Raw genomic sequence first — 20982 nt, forward strand, 5'->3', positions numbered from 1 at the left:
TCCCTTTTACTCAGTTTGGGTCAACTTTCTGAGTTTTGTCCACTCCCAGGATCTTGCCAGCCCCCAGCTCCTGATGGGGAAGGGAATGTTGGAGACACAGTGCTGGTGCTGTGTGAGCTGTGCTCAGCAGGAGCCAAAGGACTGGAGTGTTAGCAGCACCTTTGTAACACCCAGTGCAGAGCATATCCCTGCCAGGGCTGCTGTGGGGAACACGAACTGCATCTCTGCCAGACCCAACACACCCAGAAGCCTTGGCTGGCCTCAGGGGCGTCCAGCTCTCTTTGTTTGAGGCATACACATCAGCCCTTATCTCCTGGACTTGTACACTGGGATGGGACACGGTCTCATCCTGTTCAGGCCAATGCTACCACTCAGACTGGTGCTGAGTGAGGTGGGGCCAAGACCTTACAACAAATGTGTGGATGGAATTGGAGGTATCAGGATACAAATATTGCCTTGGTCTGAGATGTAGGATTGGTGTTCTGGGCAGCACTGGGACAGTCAAAGAGCTGTGAACTCTCTTTAGTGTTCCAGAACCAAGACATCCATATCCCTCGAAAATGGTGTTCCCAGTAGCTGTGTCCAGGAAAGCAGTGACACATCGTTCAGGACCAAAGGGCCAAAAACACTGCTCCTCTTTCAAGGGGGAGGTCAGGAAAACTCCCTCTTTGCTGCAGGACCACTAACATAATTTTTCTTTAGGTTTTGGAAAGTTACATTCATCCCTGTCTTAAGCTTGGACCACTGTGTGGCTGTTAGAAATTTTATTCATCCAATTGTTTTTCACACTGTAATGGATCTTCCCTCTTGTGTTGAGGTGGCAGAGCTTGGCAGCTGGGGAAGAAGGCTGCGGGAATGGGCTGTGGGACAACGTTCCAGCAGCTCCTGCCATGTCTGACAGCCAGCTCAAACTGTGTCCAAAAAAAAACCCATAAATGATATCTACTCCTGTTTTATCCTGAGTTTGAAGAAGCAGAATCTGTAAAGAAACATCGCCAGTGCTTAGAAAGACATGAAGGCCCTCTCAAAGACATACTTGAGCACTGGTCAAAGAGGAGCCTTGCCAGCAAGGACAGAGCCTAAGGGAGATAATATTCCCACTTGTGCATCTCTTCCCAAGCATTGTTTCAACCTCCTTCATGGAGCAAGGTGTGGAAAAAAATTTACTCTTTGCCTTTACACCATGTTTTTTGGGTGTTCCTTCTGCGCAACTGTGTCAACTCAAGGGAACCTAAATAACATTTAATTTCATTTTTAAATCCACAGCAACACCCCAAAAGAGGCATTGACTGCCTCCAACTAACCAAGTGGCTCAAAGTCCTGAGCAAGCATGCCTTGAACATTTCCAGGAATAAGAAATCTACAACTTCTCCAGACAACTTGTTCCAGTGCCTCATCACCCTCATTGTCAGGGATGTCTTGTCAGCTTGAACGGAAAGGGCACAAGGAAAATCCATAGCAGTGATTCCCACTCTCTACTTTTCCACTGTACTCTTGAGGAGACTGGAAGAGTTGTCAAAGAATGAAGGAGAAATCAGAAGCCAAAGTTTGAATGCAAAAAACTTTATTGAGACTAAAGTAGAAAAGCAGGTATGTAGGGGACAGCACCAGGAGCAACCGCAAAGATGCAGTGGGGGTGTTCAAAGGCCTGGCCAACAGAGAGAGGGAGGAAGGGAGGGGAGGAAGGCATTTAAACTAGGCTGGCATTGGGTGGTGGTGAAAGGAAGGGAAAGGAAAGAATGGGAGGAGAGAGGAGAAGATGGAATTAATAGCAACAAAAGTCTATATTCAATGTTCCAAAATTCTGTTTCAATCCAGCACCATGTTCTAAAGTCTTGGAGGTTCTTGCCCAAGGACGCTGGCAGCAGCATCTTTAGCAGGGACGACAGCATCTGCTGCCACCATAGCAGTTGGTGATGCAGGAGATGTCAAAGCCCCCAGAGCTGATGGGCACTCCCTCACAGCTGAGGATGCTGCCAACAGCAGCAGAGGTGGAGGATCCCACGGCGGTGTTCTGTGGGGAGGAGCTGAGGATGGGCCCAGGCAGGGTCACCAGCACAGCAGGCGGCTGAATAACAACGTGGGAGCTCTGGCACTGCCTGACACAGCACTCATTGCAGCTGCTGGCCAGCGGGCAGGGGCCGCAGGGCTGGCAGCAAGGGTCACAGGGCTTGCAGCAGGACATGGCTCGGGGTCACAGGTGCACCTGGCACAGAGGGCAGAGAGAAGCACAGAGTGAGGACATGGGAGAAGCAGCTCTGCACCCAAACACTCTGCAGCCAAGGCACCTCCTGGCCCACATTGCAGTTCCCAGCTCAAAGCCCAGGAGCCTCCTCAGCCAAGTCCCAGCCTCTCTCTGTCTGCACAAGACCTTCTCTCCCCTGCCCTCTCCCAGCACAAGCAGCTCCCAGCCCTGCACTACAACAGCCCCTCTCAGCTGAGACCTCCAGCCAGGACAGATCCCGTCTTTGAGGAGGAGATGTGAAGAAAGGACTTTGCACTCACCTGATTCCTGAAGAGGAGGAGGTGAGAGAAGTGGATGAGAGAGCAGAGACTTGGGCTGCCTTTTATAGCAGTCCTGCCCTGCCTCAGGCCCAGAGGCTCCTTAGTGGAAGTCATAATTTTCTGACCAGCTCATGTCAAATGTGCACCATTCCAGCTAATGGTAGGGGCTGTGTCCTGTTTTCCTGCACTGTGTCCTTTTCATTTCCTGTCTAATTCCATCTGAATTCCTATCTGAAGTCTTCTGTAAGTGCTGGGATGAGAGGCCCAAATATTTCCAGGATATAGATATGTCAGCTCAGCCAGAAGTCTCCAATGGTGGCATTCCATGTTGTCAGTTGATGTGAACCTGTGCCAAAAACTCTGTGTGCATGCAGGAATGAGGGCAGTGTACAATGTCAGGAATGCACACTGCCCTCATTCTTGCATGCACAGGACTGCCATGTGAGGGGATATTAGGCATCCTTTTCTTTTTTTTTAACCCTGACTCCACAAACATTGCTCACAGGACAATTCAGGTGGTCTCATTTGCCACATCCTCCTAGTGTGCAGTCTCTGTTGGTCATCTCTGAACACCAGCAGTGTGTCTGTGACCTGGTCTTTCCCTGGTGTACCTGAGTACTCTCCCACCAGACTTGTTCACAACATGTCCTCAGCAGAGTTCTGAGTTGCTGCTATTTTTATGGCCTTCTATGAATATATAGAGTTTTGCTTGGCTCCATGCAGCCATGCACACGAGTCAGTCTCTGTGTGTGTGTGCATTTGTATGTGTGTGACCCTCATCATCAGGGCACATGAAGATTCCCTCAAACAGCCTTGGTGTGCCCTTCAGCACCACAGAGTAGTGGTGTGCCCTTGGTGTGCCCTTCAGCACCACAGAGTAGCCGGGTATCTTTGCCAGGAAGCCAATCTACAACTGAATGGTGCTTGCAGAGAAGTACCCACAGAACTGAAATGCAGCCTCTGCCTCCTTCATCCTCCATTTCTTGATACATGTTCAGGGAAAAAGTCCAAACATGTCTTCCCACCTCTGCAGATTTTCATTCCTTAATTGAAAATTAAGGGATAAAAAGGACAACATCCAGCGCTTGGGCACCTGGCAAACTGCCAGAAGCACAATGTTAGCTTAAAACAATTTTCATGTATACTTTTTCATTACATTAGTTCTGTCACCAACATGTTTTGTGAAAAATCCTTTCCTTAGGATTTTTCCCTCCTGAGAAGCTGAGAGGCCTCAAGAACAAACTGTAAACAATTCTTATTTGCTGCTGTGGAATGCAACAGGAGGAATCTGTGATTGGTCTCATCTGGTTGTTTCTAATTAAGGGCCAATCACAGTTCACCTGTCCAAGCTGTCTTAGTCAGAGACAAGCCTTTGTTATTGATTCCTTTTCTGTTCTTAGCTTAGCCTTCTAATGAAATCCTTTCTTCTATTCTTTTAGTATAGTTTTAATATATTATCTATCATAAAATAATAAATCAAACTTTCTGATATATGGAGTCATCTTTCTCGTCTCTTCCCTCATCCTGGGACCCTTGTGAACAATACCACATAGTTCCATGCATATTCATGAGATTTATACATATTCAAACATTATGTGAGTTCTTTTACATGTTCCAGGAATTCTTTAGCTTTGTTCCACCCTTGACCTGTCATGCAATAGTGTAGATTTGATTTCTGGGAGTCATGCATGTCATTTCTTCACAATGTATATGCCATTTTCTTACATGTATGCCATTTCCTCACACGACAAACGGGGAATTATTGATCGCCACAGGGTCAGTGGCAAGAGTCATTTTCACATCCCTTCTTTCAGTGTTATCTATGTGGTTCCTTCTATGTTATCTAATCTTATCGACAGTTTTAGCTATTTCCACAAACTTATCTGGGTTTTCTCACTATTGTCAGCTAGTTACAAAGATAAAAACGTTCTGTAAAGGTTAATATTACATAGTCTCTCTTTTAATATTTTGCAAAAGCCAAATCTATAATATATTAATCACACTAATATATATAAACTACACATGGCCAGAGCATTGGCCGCAAAAGCTGAAAAATTATGCTATATCCAAAACCAGTTAAAAGTGATTGTAAATTGTACTACATCAAAATTGTTGTGATTAATAATAATCTGCAAAAGCTAATATATAACAGCAAAAGCCAACAACTCTCCAGTTATTTATAACACACCTACTTCTCCAAGGCTACATTGTACCATTAATTTGGTAAGAGCAAAATGCTGTTCTGTTCTGCTGTTCTTATCAGGCATTCAAACATTTGGCCTTGATTTCAGGGCCTCATGGCCTCAGGGTGCAGCGGGGAACTCCAGCATTAGCTGGCATCACCACACAGGGAAACCACCCACTGTCTCTCCTCTGGAAGAGTTTTCATTAAAAGCAAGCTTCCTGGCAAAGTGGTTTGGCCTTTGGCAGATGCAGTCTTTCATCAGCAGAAGCTGCAGCTCCCTGCTTTGACTCCTGCCAAGTTCAGCTGTTTGCTATCAGTGTTTCCAGGCAACCTGCAGCTTTCCTTTCCCAGAGGCTTACATTCCTGGAAAGACCACTATTTACATTTGAACCCAATCCCTAAGCCAATTCCTTCACTCCTTTTGACCTTGAGCATTTAATAAACCTGAGTATTTCTCTTTCCTTAATGATGGTGCCACCCCATGGCCTGCGTAACTTGATTGGCAGATGCTGATCCCAAATTCTGCATCACCTCAGCCCAGCATGTCTGGACAGCAGCTGGGTCCTTCAGCCAGGTGCTGAAGGACTCTCTGAGGTACCTGTCTCATCTGCCTTTGACCACATGTGCTGCTCATGGGCCCTAGACTGGGTAATACAGGGGAGGAGAAGGAAGAGATGAAGCTGTGGACTGCTCCCAGACATTGCTGTTTCCCTTCCCCATTCCTGCTGCCCTTTGGAGCTATCTTTTCCCTGTTTGCCATTGGCTGTGGACTAGCCAGGGATTTTCTTCATCAACTCCAATGGAAAAGGCAGAAAGGAAAATCCACTACAGGGAGTCCCACGGTCTGCCCATCCACCTTCTGCCCTGAGCAGACTGGAATAGTTTCCATAGAAAAAAGGAAGAAATGGAGGCCAAGGCTTGGATGCATAATAACTTTATTGAGTGTAAAGTGGGAAAGGAGGTGGCTCAGAGAGGCCAAGAGGAGCAGCCACTAAGATGCAGTGGAGCTCATACAAGGTGTGCATCGGCCTGCCCTACAGAGGCAGGGAAGGCAACATGTCCACACTTGACTGGCCTGGTAAGACACAGACATTGGATAAAAGAGAGGGGAGAGCAGAAGAAGGAAAGAGAAGTCTGCAGCTCTAAATACAATGTCCCAAAGGCCTATCTGTGCCCAAAACCAGGTTCAGAGGTCTTGGGAGCTGCCCAAGGATGTTGCAAACAGATTTAGCAGGGACGGCATCTGCTGCCACCAAAACAGTTGGTGATGCAGGAGATGTCAAAGCCCCCAGAGCTGATGGGCACTCCGCCACAGCTGAGGATGTTGCCAACAGCAGCAGAGGTGGAGGATCCCACGGCGGTGTTCTGTGGGAAGGAGCTGAGGATGGGCCCAGGCAGGGTCACCAGCACAGCAGGCGGCTCAATGACAACGTGGGAGCTCTGGCACTGCCTGACACAGCACTCATTGCAGCTGCTGCCCAGTGGGCAGGGGCCGCAGGGCTGGCAGCAAGGGTCACAGGGCTTGCAGCAGGACATGGCTCGGGGTCACAGGTGCACCTAGGATGGAAGGCAGAGAGAAACACATAGTGAGGACATGTTAGAAGCAGCTCTGCACCCAAACACACTGCAGACAAGGCACCTCCTGGCCCACATTGCAGGGCCCAACTCAAAGCCCAGCAGCCACCTCAGCCAAGTCCCAGCCTCTCTCTGTCTGCACAAGACCTTCTCTCCCCTGCCCTCTCCCAGCACAAACAGCTCCCAGCCCTGGGCTACGACTGCCCCTCTCAGCTGAGACCTCCAGCCAGGCAAGAGCTGTTCTAGAAGCAGCAGGAGGAGGAGGAGAAGAGGCTTTGCACTCACCTGATTCCTGAGGAGAAGGAGGTGAGAGAAGTGGATGAGAGAGCAGAGACTTGGGCTGCCTTTTATAGCAGTCCTGCCCTGCCTCAGGCCCAAAGGCTCCTTAGTGGAAGCCATAATTTTCTGACCAACTCATGTCAAATGTGCACCATCCCAGCTAATGGTAGGGGCTGTGTCCTGGTTTCCTGCACTGCGTCCTTTTCATTTCCTCACACATGCCATATTCTTTCCCCCTTGAGGGTTTTTGTAAGTGCCGGGAGGACAAGCCCAAGGATTTCCGGGAGATAAATACATCCGCACCTGCAGAATGCCTCGATCAAGGGCTGTTGGCATTCCACACGGTCAGCTGATGTGAGCCTGTGTCATTCTTGTGCGTTTGTTTTTGTTAAATTTGCCAGGAAATGGGCACCAATTTTGTGCTTCTTGACCAAGGACTGCCATGTGCGGGGACATGCTCTTTCAGAAGAGACCCCAGGCACTGACGTCTTCCTGTCCTCACATGAGCGCACGTAATTTTGAGTTGTTCCAGGCAGACCACTGAACTGAAGTGGCTAAATGGATCCTCTTATGCTGGAGTGTTGCTGGTGACTGGGATGGGACACAGGTTCCTCCTCTCCAGACCTATGCTGGATGCACATTTACTGCTCATCTTCCTGGTGCTGAGTGAGGAAATGGTTGCATCTCACAGCAAATAGGTTTTGAACTCAATGGACTGGGACAGGGGTTGTGCTCTGTTGTGAAATGTAGAACAGACTCTCTTGTGTGATACAGGGGAAGTGAAACATCTTTCAGTCAAACTCCTTTCATGTTCAAGGACCAGGACTTCATACCCCCCCAAAACTGCATGTCCACCAACTGTGTCTGGTAAAGTAGGAAGGTGTGAATTTTTTTTAGGCTAACTGCCAAAATCCAGCTGTTTTTTATGATCAGTTCTGTTGAAATCAATCTTTGCCCAAAAAATAACTTGTGTTCTGACTGAAACCCCTCATTCTCTATCCTGCTGTTCTGCTTAAGCATAGAGAAAACAGAAGAGAACCAGGGATAAGGAAGAGCAGTTGCATCACTGAAAAAGAGCTGGAGATGGAGTGTAGTTATTTTAGTGGTTTTTTTGCACAGTCTTACTTTGTTTTGTTTGTAAAGTGTAGATTGAATGTTCCCCAAATCAAGCCTTGTTTTTTCTCTTGGTAACTGGTAAGAAATCCCTATGTCTTTATCTCAACCCACAACATTTTCTCCTTACTTATTCTGAGAGGGAAATACTCTTTCTCTCAGAGAAGACAGATACAGCTCTTCCAGCACAGCCTTGCAGTGCCCCTGTAGCCCCATATGTTCATTGCACACATTTTCAGGGCTGAGGCATCTTGCAGACAGCCCATTCCCAGCTCTCATCACACAGAACACCTCTGGGAGAGGAAATGTTATTCACATGGCCTGGCAAGGTGGCACGGACAAACCACCACCAGTTCCTGCCATGGTCCTGGAAAGAGAGCACCAGTCAGAACAACACTTGCTCTCTCACTGCAATTGCAATCCCATCCTGGGACAGTTCTATGGCAGAAGTTCTTTCCTCCACCATTTCCTCTTCCCTGAGGCAATAATCCCAGCCCCTCACAGCAAGAGGATCTTTTTCCCATCTCTGGGTCCATGAGGAAAATTGGGATGCCAGGGGAGAACTGAGACCCCTTCCTGCAGAGCTCAGCCTTCCACCAAAGGGTGCAAGGTCCTCCTGCCTGGATGCCAACACAGGAGAATTCTACTTTGTGTCTATCCCTCTCTCCCACACTTCCTGAAGCGTGGAGCTCATAGGGAACACCCTTTACTGCTCAAACCTCAGAAATTTGGGACTACAAAGACACTTGAGATATTCTGAAAGGCCTGTTTGAGAAATGTACAGAGTGGACTGGCCAGAAGACATGGTCAGTGAGGGATAGATTGTTGGGAAAAGAAAAAAATAGAGTTCAGTTGGGGAACATTTGTTTAAGACACTGACAACGAAAAAATAAAAGAGGATATTGAGAAACATCAGAAAAGAAAAAAAAACCACAACCCCTTCTCCTTCAAAAAGACCCTTGAATTAACTTCAGTGTCCTTGCCCATGGCAGGGGGGGTTTGGACTAGATGATCTTTAAGGTCTCTTCCCACCCTTAACATTCGATGATTCTTTGATTCCATGATTCAGTTCATCCACACCTCTTTCTTAAAGATTCAACTTCCATCCTTCATTAATGAATCTTCAACTTCCTCCAGCCCTCCATGGCACTTTGGGGTATGGAACAGAATAATTTTGGTCAGTGCACAACTGTTCTTTTCTGTCTCCTCACATTTTTCTCTGTTCCAGAATGATCTCTTCCTGTAGGCTGCAGTCCTTCAAGGTTGTCATGGATGCCAATACAGGAGAACTCTTCTTTGCCACTACATCTTTGCCATATTTCTGCATGAACAAACCCATGGAAATTACACAGATTTCATCACATGCCTCCATGGGACGCCACCAGCCCAGGATGTGGGCATTCTGCATGTTTTTATGATCCTAGAAATTCTTGGGCCTCTCATCTCAGCACTTACAGAAGAATTCATATAGGAAAGCACTTGGCATGTGCCAGGAAATGAAAAGGAGGCATTGTAGGAAACCAGGACACCACCATTAGATGTGATGGTGCATATTTGACATGAGCTGGTCAGAAAATTATGGCTTCCAAAAAGGTGCCTTTGGGCCTGAGGCAGGGCAGGACTGCTATAAAAGGCAGCCCAAGTCTCTGCTCTCTCATCCACTTCTCTCGCCTCCTCTTCTTCAGGAATCAGGTGAGTGCAAAGCCTCTTCTCCTCCTTTTCCTCCTGTTCCTGCCTCCAGAGCAGCTCTTGCCTGCCTGGAAGTCTCAGCTGAGAGGGGCTGTCGTTGTGCAGGGTTGGGAGCTGTTTGTGCTGGGAGAGGGCAGGGGAGAGAAGGTCTTGTGCAGACAGAGAGAGGCTGGGACTTGGCTGAAGTGGCTCCTGGGCTTTGAGCTGGGCACTGCAATGTGGGCCAGGAGGTGCCTTGGCTGCAGAGTGTTTGGGTGCAGAGCTGCTTCTCCCGTGTCCTCACTCTGTGCTTCTCTCTGCCCTCTGTGCCAGGTGTACCTGTGACCCCGAGCCATGTCCTGCTGCAAGCCCTGTGACCCTTGCTGCCAGCCCTGCGGCCCCTGCCCACTGGGCAGCAGCTGCAATGAGTGCTGTGTCAGGCAGTGCCAGAGCTCCCACGTTGTCATTGAGCCGCCTGCTGTGCTGGTGACCCTGCCTGGGCCCATCCTCAGCTCCTTCCCACAGAACACCGCCGTGGGATCCTCCACCTCTGCTGCTGTTGGCAACATCCTCAGCTGTGGTGGAGTGCCCATCAGCTCTGGGGGCTTTGACATCTCCTGCATCACCAACTGTTTTGGTGGCAGCAGATGCCGTCCCTGCTAAATCTGCTGGCAACATCCTTTGGCACGAACCTCCAAGACTACAGAACATGTTTCTGGGCCAAAGATAGCGCTTTGGGACATTGTGTTTACATCTTCAAGCCATTGTTCCCTTCTACTTTTCTTTCTCCTCTCTTTGCTGTCTGTGTCTCCCCAGACCAGTCTAGTGGGGACGTGTTGCCCTGCTGTCCTCTGCAGGGTCAGCAGATGCACACCCTGCAGTAACTCCACCACTCCTTAGTGGCTGCTCCTGGTGCTCTCTGTGAGCCGCCCCCTTTTCTTCTTCTGACTCAATAAAGTTGTTTTGCATCTAAGTCTTGTCCTCCAAGTTTTGTTCCTTTCCATGGCAACTCTTCCAGTCTGCTCAAGATAAAAGTGGAGAAGCAGAGGGTGGGTGTTCCTGCAGCTGATTTTACTTTGTGCCCTGTAGTCTTGGAGCTGAGGAAAACGTACCTGGGTACTTCACAGTCAATGTCCATCATGAACAGCAAGGCTCCAAAGGGTCACAGGAGTGGGTTGGTGTGTGAATTGATATGTCCGCGTCACCAAAGCACAGCTGAAATGCAAAGAGTGATTTATTTCATTGCCTCATTTACTCAAGGGTCCCAAGGCACTGCCAGGCTGCAGAGACACAAAAGAGAGGAACAGTGGCACCATTAGGGTCAGCCCAATGCTGGTGGGTCACTGTCTGTCCCAGTATCTCAAGGGGCCTCTTGCACATGCAGTTTATCACAATGCTGTGCTTTTATGACCTTTGAGTTTTTGATCTCTCACTCTCCCAGCAAGAGGCTCAAGACTACCTGTGAGAGATGTCTCCTAAGGTTCTGATAGCTTTTAAACTATCTCTTGAAAGAGAGACCGGATAATCAGCAGTAAGTTTCCCACGTGGATGTTCTCAGCCTCCCCACTTACAAAGTCATTTTGTGCAAATCTATCACCCTGCTCTCCAAGTCTTCCAGTTTCAACCTTTTCCTCCCAACAGCTGGGAAACAGCAATGTGTGGAAATAGCCCAAAACCTCATCTCTATCTTCTCCTCCCCTCCATTACCCAGTCTAGGCCCATGGTCTGCACACAGCACCACATGCAGATGAGGAACATATCTCAAGCCCACAGGGGCCCTCAGCTCATGCAGTGCCCATCTCTGTCTTAAGATGCAGTGCTGAGATATTTCAGAAGTTAGAATTGGAATCAGCCATACTCAGGATATGCTGTGGTAAATGATTTTAGGCTGAGTTTGTGCAGAAGACTTAGGGCTTCACTATTAATTCACATTTCTGCCATGTATGGATAGACATAATCTGTCCATCAATGCCGCCCCAGCTGAAGCCTTTGACCAAACCCGTGCCCAAAGGGGACTGCAAGACAGACAAAGGAAGATGGACCCTGGTGAAGACAGGGCCTGTCAAGGACAGCCCACAGATCACAGAGTCATCAAAGAGTTTAGGTTAGACAATCTTGTCCCACTTGCCTCCATGGGCAGGGACGCCTTCCACCAGACCAGGTTGCTCAAAGCCTACTGTCACCAAAAACAGGGAAATAAACTCTCCAACCAATTTCCTGTGTCAGAAAGCTGATGTTACTTTATTAGAGAGCTGGATGCTTGGGGCTGTCTCCTCTAAGCATGCCCACTGACCTAACAGACCAGGCTATATTCCAAAAGCTGATACATATTCATCATTTTTTGAATACATGTGTGTATGTTAATTATGTCCATGGACTTGTTTGGATATGGTTCCAGATCTTCTGATGAATCTTTTCTTTTTGAGAGTATCCCAAATCTGTGGTCAGGTCATAAAGTACTTCTCTCATTCTTCACTCTGACACACAAACCTCATACTCATGTTGGGGTTTAGGATTTTTCCTTTTGTTTCTATCTCTCATGGAATTTTCTCCCATCTGTTGCCAAGAAACCATAACAATAGGTACTTAAGAGAGAAAAAGAAATTGCCACAGGAAGAGTACAGCTGGCTACTCTTTCAGCTGGGGAGTTTCTCTTGGAGGGACAGAGATACTGCCAGATTACAGCTGGGCCAATGGGAGCTGGGTGCAGCTCCTAGCTCTCTTGCTCTCTCAGAATTCAGAGGAAAGCAGAGTGGTCACTGTGGGAGGAGTGAGGCTCCATCTCCTGCTGACTTGTCCTACCATGAATGAAGCTCTGCTTGTGGGGGTGGCCATTGCACTGGGACCTTAACACCCCATCTCACTAGAGGGGGACCCTTTTTACCATCTGCTTATGTGCCTCAGGCAAAACTTGATCCTGGGCCCTTTCCCGGGTCCTTTTCCCCTCCAGGATTCCGGGCCCCTTCCCCCTCCAGGAAAGCCTCTCCTGGCTGTGTTTGGGAGCAAGGCTGCTGCTGCTGCTGAATTTCTGCTGCCTCTTGCTTGCTGCTCCGGGTGAGTCCCCCCTGCCATTCCAGTTGCCGTTCCGAGGTTTCTGCTGCAGTGCATTTCTCCACCCAGCCCCATTCCAAGGTTCCTGCAGGAGCCCATTTCTCCATCCAGCCCCATTCTAAGGTTCCTGCTGCAGCCTATTTCTCCATCCAGTCCCATTCCGAGGTTCCTGCTGCATCCCATTTCTCCATCCAGTCCCATTCCGAGGTTCCTGCAGGAGCCCATTTCACCATCCAGTCCCATTCCGAGGTTCCTGCAGGAGCCCATTTCACCATCCAGTCCCATTCCGAGGTTCCTGCAGGAGCCCATTTCACCATCCAGCCTGTCCACCATTGCTGTGTGAAGGACAAGCGGCTGTGCCACAGCGCCCCCTGCTGGTCTGGTGGAATCATCGCACCCTCCCTGCCCGGCTGGGAGCCAGCAGCGCCCCTGCTGGCTGTGGCCAGAACTGCAGCAAAGGGGAAAGCGCCTGCAGCCAAGAGAGGCCGAGACGGGGTGTGTGGTTCTGATTGGTGCTGCTGCTGTTGTTGTTTGTTTGGGTTGCTATACATGTATTTATTAGTAAAGGACTGTTATTCCTTTTCCTACATCTTTGTCTGAAATCCCCTTAATTTCAAAGTTAACATAATTCAAAGGGAAGGGGGTCATTGACAAATGTTACACGTTGCTTTTCTCTACACAGCCTGATTGCGGCAGACACTGATCCCAGCTTGTGAATCACCTCAAGCCCTGCATGTCTGGACAGCAGCTGGGCCCTGCCATACAGATGTCACAAGGGTGTCATGTCTTTGACCACATGTGCTGCTCATGGACCAGGTAATGTAGAGGAGGAGAAGGAAGGGATGAGGTTGTGGGCTGTTATCCCCAAAGTGAAGATTGTTTCTCATATTCACTGCTGCCACTCTGCATCCAGGATCTCCCTGATGGCCATTGGCTGCGGAGTAGCCAGAGATGTCTTCATCAGCCACAAGGGAAAAGACACAAAGTAAAATCTACTACAGGGAATCCTACTTAGAGGTTCTCCACCTTTTTTCCTGAGCAGACTGCAAGTGTTGCCACAAAACAAAGGATGAAAAAGAGTCCCAGTTAGGGATGCACAAATAATTTGGTGAGTCTAAGGAAGAAAAGGAGGTGGTTCACAGAAGGAACCAGGAGCAGCCACTAAGATGCAGTGGAACTCCACTGGGGTGTCAGTCTGAGGGAGAGAGGGCAACACATCCCGTCTAGACTGGCCTGGAGAGACACAGACAGCAGGTGGAAAGAAGGAGATGAGTGGAAGAAGGAAACAACATGCCAAACCTCTGTCATGTCCATTCACGTTGCAGTTTTTGGGCATGTGACCAAGAAGAAGACCAGAGCCCCTTTCCTGACAATTTTGCCACAAATGAACCACACAGAAATTACAAAAGAGAACATCACCTGCCTACAAAGGATGCTGCTGGCACTTGATCAGAGACTTCTGCCTGTGCTGACGTCTTTCTGCCCCGGAAATCCTTGGGCTTATCCTGTCGGCACTAACAGAAGTAGCCTTTCATATAGGAAAGCAAGCGAAATTACCAGGAAATGAAAAGGCAGCAGTGCAGGAAAACAAGACACATCCCCTACCATTAACTGGGATGGCTCACATTTGACATGAGCTGGTCAGAAAATTATTTCTTTCACAAAGGTGTCTCTGAGCCTGAGGCAGGGAAGGATTGCTATAAAAGGCACCCAAAGTCTCTGCTCCCTCATCCACTTCTCTCACCTCCTCTTCTTCAGGAATCAGGTGAGTGCAAAGCCTCTTCTTCTCCTCCTCCTGCTGCTTCCAGAGCAGCTCTTGCCTGGCTGGAGGTCTCAGCTGAGAGGGGCTGTCGTAGCGCAGGGCTGGGAGCTGTTTGTGCTGGGAGAGGGCAGGGGAGAGAAGGTCTTGTGCAGACAGAGAGAGGCTGGGACTTGGCTGAGGAGGCTGCTGGGCTTTGAGCTGGGCACTGCAATGTGGGCCAGGAGGTGCCTTGGCTGCAGGGTGTTTGAATGCAGTGCTACTTGTCACATGTCCTCACTTTGTGCTTCTTTCTGCCTTCCATCCTAGGTGCACCTGTGACACCGAGCCATGTCCTGCTGCAAGCCCTGTGACCCTTGCTGCCAGCCCTGTGGCCCCTGCCCACTGGGCAGCAGCTGCAATGAGTGCTGTGTCAGGCAGTGCCAGAGCTCCCACGTTGTCATTGAGCCGCCTGCTGTGCTGGTGACCCTGCCTGGCCCCATCCTCAGCTCCTTCCCACAGAACACCGCCGTGGGATCCTCCACCTCTGCTGCTGTTGGCAACATCCTCAGCTGTGGTGGAGTGCCCATCAGCTCTGGGGGCTTTGACATCTCCTGCATCACCAACTGCTATGGTGGCAGCAGGTGCCGTCCCTGCTAAATCTGCTGGCAACATCCTTGGGCAAGAGCATCCAAGACATCAGAACCCTATTCTGGGCAGAGATAGAGCTTTGGGACATTGCAGTTGGAAGTCTGGACCATCCCTTCCTTGTTCTATTCTCCTCTCCTTTTCTGTCCCTCTCTCCCCAAGGCACCCTAATGTGGACCTGCCATCCTTCCTTCCTCTGCCGAGCAGTGCAAGGAACACCACATGGGAGCTTCATCTTAGTGGCTGCTCCTGGTGCTCTCTGTGAGCCACCTCCTTTTCTTCTTCCAACTTATTAAAATTGTGTTGCATCCAAGCCTCGGCCTCTGAGTCGTCTGTTCTGGGGTACCTCCTCCTGTCTGCTCACGAAAAAGGTGGAGAAAGCAACGTTTGGGGCTCACTGTGGTGGATTTTATTTTGTGCCTTTTTCCCTTGGAGCTGATGAAGAAGATCCCTATTTGGCAGCCAAAGGCCATCATGGAGACTTTGGCTCCAATGGAGGGGATGTGGGGAACAACAACAATTGGGGACAGCCCACAACTCATCTTTTTCTATCCTTCCTTCATTGCCTGGCCTAGGGCCTGTGGTCAGCACACCTGGGAACAAGGAGATGAGATCCAAACCTCACACAGTCCCTCAGCACTTGGTATGGCCCAGCTGGTGTCCCGATATGTAGGGCTGAGAGGATTCACAAGTATGGACTGGTAACACATTCAATCTGTGCAATGGAGTCTCCACCAATGTGAATCCAACACTTCCAAAAGGATCTAATGTTTTGTTCCAGGTGTCCATCTTCCCCTTGTAAATGACTTGTGGTTTTACTAGTAATGCCAACAATTGGGAATGTTTTCAGCTGTACTTGAAATTTTCTCTTTAATCCTTGGCCTTCAGCCCCAGGCAATGGTCAAAATATCATTCCCTGGGTATCCATGTTCTCTTGGGTGCAGAAAATGAACTCCTGCAGACATTTCTAGGCTCAAATACCAGCTCAGGTTCACAGGTCTCTGTGATGCATGTGACCTTCCTCCCATGCTCCTCCTTCCTGGATCTCCAGGCAGAGACAGAGGCTTTGTCCATCTGATGGGATACTGGCACACCTTGCTCTGCCCAAAATCAAGGCTTCATCTGCTCCTATAAGACCTACTGACCAGCCACTGGTGTCAGTTGCCAGAACCAAACAATTTGCAGTCCCATTTCACTCTGTGTGTGACCCCCACGGGCAGCCACTCCACACGGCTCCATTACAAAAACCTTCTGCCCTCTCAAATAATCCTTATAGCCAAACTGGGGAGATACAAGCTGGAGAAGTAGGGTTTAAGGTGGCTGAAAATTCCACTAGATGTCTAGGCTCAGAGGATTCTCATCATAGCTAAATACTGCAACTCCCACACAGGCACCTTGATCCACTTAACTTGCAACACTAGAATATCTTGATTTTGCCAGTAACATAGGACAAAGGCTCAGACAAAAGAATGCAGAAAGAAATGCCACTGTCTTGAGCTGATTAAAATCCTCCTGTTTACCATCTCCTGTGCCAGTAAAAGCAAACAAGGCAACAAAACTAGAAAAGCTCCCTAATTAACCACATGGAAAGGATTTACCTTCCAGTTCTTAATGAGTGGTGAGAAACATTCCATACTTCATTAGGGGCAGGGCCATATGATGCCTTTAGGGGGATCACACATTTTAAAACCATTGCAGGCAACCCTGGCATCTGAGTCTGATGCTACTGTACAAAAACTGTTCCTCTGGGAATTCTAGATTGATCCATCTGTGCCAAGGGGATCCATTTCTGTATAAAATCTCCTCAGGATTGCAGTGAACAGTACAGATTCAATACCCATATAACACCCAAGGGAAGGATGAATAAAGAGATAGGTAAAGGATGTTGTTGATTTCTTATGAGATTTAAAGATAATTTGCATGACTTTTTCAAATATTTCCCATCCTTGCTCTGTACCCCTTATTCATCACAGACATTTCCCTGGAAATCAAAACCAAATCTCCACCTGCAACACAAAGCCTGCAATCAGGTTTTCACACACAGGATGAGTTCTTTTCTACTCAGTCTTTTCCAACCTGGGCCCTCACACCCTTACTTCATCCCAGAGGTCTGTAGTCACTCTAGAAACACTTTTGGACATTATCCCTGGAGTCCACATCAAAGAGCAGCAAATGGTATTGCTCCAAAGGCAGGGCAAGCTCAGCAGCCTTCTTCTGCAACGAGAAACCTCTCAAGACATCAGGTCAGGTTAGGAGACTGCTGCTTAAGATTCCTGAGAGGGAGTCTCCTGAAGATGTCATAGGTATTTTCTCCTTCAAGGAGGAAAAATTGTTTGAGCACAGGTCCCTCTGGCAAGTTCCCAGATGTGTCTTTTTGTCCTCACCAGTTTGCAGGTGACAGCACCTGCTCTGAAGTTAAAGTCCACAGGGAGCAGAAGCCTTTTTTCTATTGCCAAAACTCACCAGCTTCCAGCCTTCCTCCCCCTGACCTGGTTGGCCATGGTCCCCATCTGCCCTGCCTTCCTTGCTCTGTGCAGCTGAAGCTCTTGACTCCATGGGACAGGCACCCACACAGTACTGGAGGCAGATCCACTCAGGGCTTCCCTGCACAAGCTGGGCAGGATTTCTTGGCATTTCTCCTAATGCTCTTTTAAGCTTTTTAATATGGAGAATGCGAGAAGCAACCCAACCTGCAGGGCCAGGCTGTGGGGATGGCCATCACATCCTGTTGTGACGAGTGCCAGAAATGTACAAACTCATTTGTGCTCATCTGCACAGCCTTGCATGCAAATTTGTCCATGCCATGCATTCAAAGGAATTTATCATCCACCTAAGTGCATCTATAAAGTAAAAATGCCCTTACGTGACTGTCACTGACATGTTTATGGAAAATCCTTTCCTTAGGATTTTTTCCTCCTGAGAAGCAGGAGGTCTCAAGAACAAAATGCAAACAATTCTTATCTGCTGCTGTGGAGTGCAACAGGTGGATCTGGGATTGGTCTCATCTGGTTGTTTCTAATTAATGGCCAGTCACAGTCCAGCTGTCCAGACTGTCAGAGACAAACCTTTGTTATTCATTTCTTTGCTATTCTTAGCTAAGCCTTCTGATGAAATTCTTTCTTCTGTTCTTTTAGTATAGTTTTAACATAATACATATCATAAAATAATAAACCAAGCCTTCTAAACATGGAGTCAACTTTCTCGTCTCTTCCCTCATCCTGGGACCCCTGTGAACACAACTACATGTGACCTCTGTGGGTTCAAGAGGCACAATCCTGGCTGGACTGGAGCATGCCAAGGCACCTCATGGCCCAAAGATGGATTGGTTGAGGATCCCCAGTCATGGCCTGAAGAGTGGAGGAAGCCAAGCAGCATGGGAAATCTCTTCCAAGGCTGGTGAATGAAGGAGAAATATTGAAGCTCAGCAATGCAGTTCAGCTGCCTGGAAGAGAAAGACCAGTTGCAATCAGGTGCTGGGAGGGAGAGAGGGATAAGGAGATGGTGTATCCTCACAAATGGGATCCATTTGGTGTGTAGACAAGGATTGCAGGGCTGAGAGGAGCTTGGCCTTTTGTCAGTGTGGTTGAAAACACCATCCCAGGACTGCCCCAGGCCACTGGTCTTGGTCTTTTGAGGACTTTTCCAGCAATTGGTGTGAGTGTTCTGCCCACAATTACATGCTCCTGTCCCAGAAATTTTAGGAAATATCATTTTAACCTCAAAACAAACATCCATGAGGTAAATATCATAGTGCAAACAAGGAAGTGAAAGGCACCAGGAACCTGAAACACAGTCTGTATCATCTGGGATGCCTTACATTTCAGAAGAGAATGTCAAAATTTTTTCTGTCTGCTTGGGCAACCTCCTGAGCCTGGGGCAGTATAAAAGCCAATGCAGATCCTTCGTCTCTCATCCACATCAATCTCCTTTTTCTCCTTAAAAACAAAGTAAGTATGCAGTCCCTTTTTCTTCTGTAACTCCCAGAGGATGAAGCCATTACTCAGTGGACTGCTATTCTTTTTCCCATCCCTTTGCCTGAAAGCCCCATAATTCCAAAGTTATAATAATTTGGAGGAAAGGGGGTCACATTTTCCATTCCAAGGGAGGTTCCCACCTTCCCTGGCAGACATCTTTCAAACTAGGATATTTTTTACTCCCCTTAACTCCATTCTGCAACAGATGATATGGAATCCCTGTGGTCTTCCACCGGGATGTCCACTTGTGTGAACGGATCCTGTGCTCTGCGCTCAACAGAATGTTCATGGGATGTTATTTGCAGAGTGCTTGGGACCTAAACAAGGGGAACGAGGGTTATATTTGCGATCCTACGTAAATGGGCCTTATATAAGAGCCCTGTGTGCCATCCCACTGCTGGGCATCACTGTGTGCTCTGATAGAGCTGCTGGCTTAGTTTGGATTTTTTTTGAATTCTTGCTACATCGCTCTTGAAGTTTAGCCAACTGCATCACAGAGCAAGGTTTATCTTTAGTTGTTCCAGTGGGCTCTACCTCATAAATTAATTCAGTTTTTACAAATTGGCAGGCTTTAGGGTGAGGTGGGGAGTTTGGCTTTACTGCATCAAACTTTTCTGACAATGAATAAAGGATGGGGAGATAATATTAGAATGTAGTCTGCCTCCCACTCTACCTCATTAACAAGGCTGGAAAGGCTCCCCACTGAGACAGGGAGTTTGCAAATTTCATTCTCTTTTTATTTGGAAGAAGTCAAACAACTGGTCCTTCAAGTTTTCAGCCAATCTCTTTTTAGCATTCAATGCCTTTTCAGCTTTCTCTCCAAGATGTTCCACTTCTAATTTGCAAAGCTTTCCTAAATGCCTTGGATTTCATTGCTTTGCAACATACTTCTCTCACCAAAATGGCAGTGTGTTTTTCCTTTTATATTACCATGTCCCACGTTTTCTTGACTATACTGTGCCTCTGTAAACATTCTGGTTTGTCTGTTTCTCAAAATTTGCCATCCTGTCAACTACATCAAATTATCACTTGTGGAGAGGGAGCTTCAAATAGAGTTTATTAGAGAAGTCCTGCTGAGTTGTGAGGTGCAGAGAGGACACCCTGGCCTTCTAAATTCCTCCTCAAAGGGGAGCTTGGGTTAGGCTGCATCCAATCTTAGCCCTAGACTGTGAGTAGTTTAAGTAACTTTGTCCCACAGGATTAATAATGGAAAAATTTAGATACATATATATATACATGTGTGTGTGTGTGTATATATATATATGTGTATATGTATATGTAAAATAAATTATTATGACAAATTATTAGAAAAAATAAATTAATCAGAATTATTTACTACACAGTATAAAACCTTTAACTATCAGTATTGAGTAGAATATGATAGGATACTGCACTATATCAAAGCAATTATATTAAAGCTATCAAAAATAAAGAACTATTGAAATGGACATTGGTGCAACTCAGCATGCCAACACTCATGAGCAAATCTCTTTTACTTGACATAAAGGAGTAGTCTTAAAGGGACATTTCCACTCCAAGGCAGGAAAGTTCATACACACATCCAAGCAGGAAAATGCTAGAAGAACTTATTGCCTAAAATTGGGCTGGACTTCCACAGTATAGAGGGACTGACTCTCAGTCGTGTGTCTGTCATTGCAGCAGTGTAAGGATGTTGATTGGGGTTTGGTGAGCCAGACAGAGAGCTCCCCCCTCAGTCCACTACTGATAAATTAGCCTGGCAAATAAGGCATTCTCCAAGTTGCCTGACCACATTACAGGGCAGAATATCCTGCCCTGGTGTCTCACCCTTCCATCACTTCAGGAAGACCCAGGGCTCTCATCAGTGCCTGCCACATACCCCCAGAGCAACACCTTTCTGTTTGGCAGCTGGAAACAACATAAGGAGAGAGAAGGATCACACAGAGGCACAGACTGGGATGCAGCAAAACTTTAATGAGTTGTAAGAGGGAAAGGAAGTCCTCTGAGTGGGCACCATAGTGCAGAGAGCGCCAGAGGGATGAAGGACACTCTGTCCCTTGGCCACAGTGCAGTTCATGCCTTGGATGGGGTTTAGGCAGTGATCAAAGCCCAGGGGAGGACAAAACAACAGAGAAGAAAAAGAGACAAAGAAGAGCAGGAGAAACAGACAATTTAGTCAAGGACCATGGTTTCAAAGAGCCCAGAAACACCACCTCCACTGCAGGTGGAGTCATGGATGCCCAGTGCCTCTGGAAACAATGGTCAGG

At 47.8% G+C, this 20982-nt stretch overlaps 4 pseudogenes; 2 read left to right on the forward strand and 2 right to left on the reverse strand.

Moving 5' to 3' along the window:
• Positions 1–1547: 1547 nt before the first annotated feature.
• Positions 1548–2638, reverse strand: LOC103821631 (feather keratin Cos2-2-like; annotated as a pseudogene).
• Positions 2639–5608: 2970 nt separating this feature from the next.
• On the reverse strand, positions 5609–8123 carry LOC103821632 (feather keratin Cos2-2-like; annotated as a pseudogene).
• Positions 8124–9216: 1093 nt separating this feature from the next.
• On the forward strand, positions 9217–10298 carry LOC103821634 (feather keratin Cos2-2-like; annotated as a pseudogene).
• A 3695-nt stretch (positions 10299–13993) lies between these two features.
• Positions 13994–14774, forward strand: LOC103821635 (feather keratin Cos2-2-like; annotated as a pseudogene).
• The last annotated feature ends 6208 nt before the right edge of the window (positions 14775–20982 follow it).

The sequence above is a fragment of the Serinus canaria genome, chromosome 27 (genome assembly GCF_022539315.1).
Source record: "Serinus canaria isolate serCan28SL12 chromosome 27, serCan2020, whole genome shotgun sequence".
Taxonomy (NCBI): Eukaryota; Metazoa; Chordata; class Aves; order Passeriformes; family Fringillidae; genus Serinus; species Serinus canaria.